Source organism: Mus pahari, chromosome 21 (genome assembly GCF_900095145.1).
Source record: "Mus pahari chromosome 21, PAHARI_EIJ_v1.1, whole genome shotgun sequence".
Taxonomy (NCBI): domain Eukaryota; kingdom Metazoa; phylum Chordata; class Mammalia; order Rodentia; family Muridae; genus Mus; species Mus pahari.
Genome location: NC_034610.1, coordinates 16,795,909 through 16,801,201, shown reverse-complemented (window position 1 = coordinate 16,801,201; position 5,293 = coordinate 16,795,909). Strand labels below are relative to the sequence as shown.

Sequence of the window (5,293 nt, the reverse complement as noted above, 5' to 3'; positions counted from 1 at the left end):
ACATTACAAGCTGAAGGTGGTGGTGCACTCCTATAATCCTAGCACTCAGGAGGCAAAGCCAAGCAGGTCTCTGTGAGTTTGGAGCTAGCCTGATCTACAGAGTAAGTTCCAGGTCAGTCAAGGTTCCAGAGTGGAATCCTGTCTCTGAAAACAAACAATCAAACAAACAAAGATATCAGAAAAGTACTGTATAATAGGGCAAGGCCATGCAAGCCCTCAATCCCAGAACTCAGGAGGTAAAAGTAGGGGAACTCTGTGTTCAAGGCCAGTCTGGTATACATAGAGGATCTACATCAGCTGGCAATACACAGAGAGACCTTCCTCAAAATAAAGGAAATTCCTCTCTGAAGAATAGCTTTTATGATACCAGAATCAGCATGCAAGCTTCCTGTTAAGATGTAGGTAAAATATTAAGGCCTAGATGGAATATTAAGGCCTAGAAAGATGTTAAGGCCTAGGTAGCACTTATCTGGATAGCTGTTATTATAAGGAAGCTTTCTCATATGTTTCTGCTGTTACTAGGAAATTTCCTAATCCCAAGATTGATTACATATTGTTATGTTCTGTGCCCTTGGAAACCAATCACAATAGAAGTCAGTAGAACTGTTTCATATAATTACCCACAGTAGGATTGGACCAGAGCCAACCACCCAACAGCACTTCCTGCACTTGTGTATAAGCTTTTATGGTAATAAGCTGCCCCTGAGATAGACCTCTACACAAAGAGAGACACCTGCACCAATATAAGAAACTATTTGGAATAAGACTTCCATTTTAAGTAGTGACCCAGGAAAGTTCAAGTTTCCAAGACCTCCTACCTGGCCGAAGGAGACCTGTACTTGGGTAACTGACATTCTGGTTAGAAAGTTAAGACATGAATGTTAGACAAGTTCCATCCTGGCAGACAAGTGAAGACATGAATATTAGACAAGGCAAGTCCCCAGCCACACTTGAATACCCCAACCAATGGAATTAGGATAAATGTAAAAAAAGACATGTTCCTAAGGAAATCCCTGTACCCCTAAATCCCGATTGGGGAAATAACTTGGAACAGATTATTGTGGACTCGAGGGCTTAAAAACCCTGTAGGATCTTAAGTCAATGTCATGATTCATGTCCCAAATCTGGATCATGGCTCTTGTCTACCAGTCCTGGGGTAGATAGCTCAATAAACAATCCCTGTCTGTCTGAAATCAGTGTTTGTGTAGTTTGTGAGGCAATTTTTGGACCCCAACACTTAAAAAAAGAGGAATCTAATGAACAGTCCTACACAGCTATGATGTCTATGAACCACATCAACGCTCATCTTGGCAGGACAACTCTAAGGGTGGAAGCCCACCTTAGTAGTAACCAACAGATCTCTGGTTGGACATAAGACACTCTTTTTTTGTTGTTGTTTTGTTTTGTTTTTTATTTGTTTGTTTTGTTTTTTCAAGACAGGGTTTCTCTGTGTAGCCCTGGATGTCCTGGAACTCACTCTGTAGACCAAGCCTGTCTCGAACTCAGAAATCTGCCTGCCTCTGCCTCCCAAGGGCTGGGATTAAAGGCATGCTCCACCACTGCCCAGCACTTAAGACACTCTTAAGAAAAGGAAATCATAATCATGCCTGGTACTGGAAACCTACTCAGAGCAGATGATGTCAGGAGTCTTAGAGGAGAGCCAACAACCACCACTTTGCTAAATCAGAATAATCTCTAATAAAAATACCTAAACGTTTTTTAACAATGTCCACAAATAAATGTAATCTTCTCCCATCTGGGAAACTTCTCTTTCAATGGACAGAGTACACTACAAAAAAAAAAAAAAATCCGCCCAGCCTGTCAGCCTGGCAACGCGCGCATGGAGGCCGGCTGAGGAGCACCGCCGCCTCCCTCGGCATCCTACATCAATCAGGAAGCTGCGGTCCAGCCATGGAGGGAGAGGAGAAGCCAGCTCAAGAGGCTGACATGGAACCTGTGGTAACATCAGGGGCCTCAAGCAGTGCCAAGGGTGCTTTCTGGAGACCCTCAGAACATCTCTGATGTGGATGCCTTCAACTTGCTCCTGGAGATGAAACTGAAACTACGACGTGAACGCCCCAACCTTCCACGTACTGTGACCCAGCTAGTGGCCGAGGATGGGAGCAGGGTGTATGAGGTGGGCACTGCTCACTTCAGTGATGATAGCAAGAGGGACGTAGTGAAGACTATCCAGGAAGTACAGCCGGATGTGGTCGTTGTGGAACTCTGTCAGTACTGTGTGTCCATGCTCAAGATGGATGAGAGAACGCTGCTGCGAGAGGCCAAGGAGGTCAGCCTGGAGAAGCTACAGCAGGCTGTCAGGCAGAATGGGTTTATGTCTGGACTCATGCAGATGTTGCTGCTGAAGGTGTCTGCTCACATCACTGAGCAGCTGGGCATGGCCCCTGGTGGCGAGTTCAGAGAGGCCTTCAAGGAGACCAGCAAGGTACCATTCTGCAAATTCCATCTGGGTGACCCGCCGATCCCAGTCACCTTCAAGAGGGCCATTGCTGCACTCTCCTTCTGGCAGAAAGTCAAGCTGGCCTGGGGCCTGTGCTTCCTGTCAGACCCGATCAGCAAAGACGACGTGGAGCGCTGCAAGCAGAAGGACCTGTTGGAGCAGATGATGACCGAGGTGATTGGGGAGTTTCCTGACCTACATCGAACCACTGTCTCAGAGCGTGATGTCTATCTGACCTATATGCTGCGGCAGGCCGCACAGCGCCTTGAGCTTCCCCGCGCCTCTGATGCTGAGCCCAGGAAGTGTCCCGTCTGTGGTTGTGGGCGTCGTTGGCATGGGGCATGTGCCTGGCATTGAGAAGAACTGGAGTACCGACCTCAACATCCAGGAGATCATGACAGTCCCCCCACCGTCCCTCTCAGGCAGAGTGTCCAGGGTGGCTGTCAAGGCTGCCTTCTTTGGTCTCCTGGGCTACAGCCTGTACTGGATGGGCCTTTGAACCATTAATCTGGTCCTATCAGTGCCTGCTGTGCAGTTCTGCCTCCAGAGGGTGAGCGAAGCCCGGCCAGGCTGGTAAGAGGACCTTGCAAGGAAGAGACTGCACCCAGGAGTTCTACTCCTCTGTGTGCGGTGGGGTGCTCCCAAGAAGCTGGCGCCACCTGTCTGGGGAATGGCCCTGGGGACAGATGCATCCAAGCCACCCCCTATGGGGCCTAGGCCAGGCTTTCCCTGCCTTCCCAATGCCCAGCCCACCCAAATAAAGAATATTTAACTGTCTGAGCCCAGGCTTCCCAGCAGCCCACACACACACTGTGGGGCCACCTATGGACATCAGGGCCATCCGCAGTGTCAGGACCCAGCGGCCTAGTTCCAAAAGGACCAGAAGCTGAGGGGAGGCACTGAGACACCCCACCCTTAACCCCAGGTGGGTTTGGCAAGCTGTTGCTCTACCTACCTCACTGTGCCTTGTGCTCTGGCTGGCAGGAGCGTCTGGGCCTGAGTGCATCTCACTGTGGGTTTGGGGCTGAGTCTCATGCACCTCCCTCCTGGGTGTGTAGGGCCTGGCCTGGCCTGGACATGCATGTGGCATTGCCAGCTGTATCTCTGCCTGCAGAGAGTCTGTGGTTTGGTTTTGTGGGGTTTTGGTTTCTGTTTTTGTTTTTTAATGTCAAAAAGTTTTTTTACTCAGGTAATTTTGATGTCAAAGAGAAAACAAACTGAAGCAATTATCAGGAAATACAAGCCTTAAATCCAGTGAGGACAAAGAAGTCATCTTTTTATTTGTGTTTGTGTGCCCTGAGTGGGCAGTGTATGTCAGAGTCGGCTTGGGGGTCTAGGCCAGCCCCTGCTAGACACCACTACAGCTCAGAGTGGCGTGAGGCTGCCTCGGATATGAGCCCACAAGGCTGCCCCTGGTGTTGGTAGGGCCTTGGCCTGATTGCTGTGCATTAGCTGAGATGTCCAAACTGCACTGAGGGCAGTAGGCACCCACTATGGGCCACGAACCTAGGGCCATGGCTGGTTTGTGCACAGCCAGCCATTCATGTGTACAGGCTGTGGCTCCTGGTATACGGCACAGCCTGGCAAGACCACATTGATTGTCCTTGTGTTGGCTGCCAAATCAGGTGAGACACAGAGCTGGGTGGGGACACAGGGCTGACTGGCTGTGTATTCTGTTTCACACTTGTGGACTCATTCCCTAGAAAGAAATACATTTTAATTTTGGAAAAAAACCCACAACTGATCAAAATGTAGAATTGTAGAACCCACACCCATTGGATATATCTACAAAGCACTCCTGCACCTAAGGCTCAAGGAAGAATTTGTGAACAATTTGCAAACAATTATGAAATGAGAAGCCATGAATTTAAAAGAGGACATGGAAGAGTATATGGGAGGATTTGGCAGTAGGAAAAGGAATGGAAACATTTTACAACTATAGTGTTATCTCAAAAATTTTAAGGTACCAAAAAATGTAGAAAATAAATGAATTAACAAAAATGTCAAGAAACCCAAAGAAAAATTAAAACAAACAAAAACGTTTGTAAACCTATCAGTGAAATGCAGACAACTTTTCCTTTAAACTACCATTCTGCCCTAGCTACAAAGACCATCATCAGGAACAGAAACGATAACTACTCTTGCCATAAACATTGGAGGACTGAGGTCAAATACTGCTGTGGGAGTGAGTACTAGAGAATCCACTTTAAAAATCAGTGCATATATATATATATATATATATTTACATAAATAAATCTGGGTGACACAATTAAAGATCTGTTGTGTTAGAGTTTTATGGCTGTGAACAGACACCATGACCAAGGCAACTCTTTTTTTTTTTTTTTTTTTTTTTGGTAGTTGCTGTTGTTGAATTTATTACAGGAAGTTGACTGCCAAATGTTGTATACTTCCAACTGTTACTCGGTGTTGATGCAGACGAAGCCAAGGGCTGAGGGAACAGTCAGAGTTTCTGCAGGCAAGGTTCAAAGAACCTCAAATGACCTCCCTAGGAAGTGGCCATGCCAACAGGTCACTAGGCAGATGACATTCCTCACCAAAGTTCTCTCTGGGCACCAAAGTTCTCAGTCAACTGCACACACTTGGAATGGGCTAAGCAGGCTGATGTTGTACAGAGAGGGCAAAGCCTCCCTCGTGCCATCCACCTCTCTTTTGTGCTGTACTGGGCTAGACTCACTGCTGGGATACAGCAGCCTGTGCAGACGTTTGTCTCCTTTAAGGGATACTTGCAAACATTCCCTGATGCCCAATTATTTCAAGATACTTTATTTTCACAATGGGTCACAACATAAGCTTCTGGCCCATTCTGCTAAT

General features: G+C 47.2%; 1 protein-coding gene and 2 pseudogenes across 1 annotated transcript in view; 1 reads left to right on the top strand and 2 right to left on the bottom strand.

Moving 5' to 3' along the window:
- LOC110338283 (zinc finger protein 54-like) overlaps positions 1 to 5,293 on the bottom strand; it is a 91,818-nt gene that overhangs the window by 15,809 nt on the left and 70,716 nt on the right. The window lies entirely within an intron of this gene.
- Positions 1,842 to 3,038, top strand: LOC110338489 (annotated as a pseudogene).
- Positions 4,003 to 5,293, bottom strand: part of LOC110338488 — a 2,856-nt pseudogene continuing 1,565 nt past the window's right edge.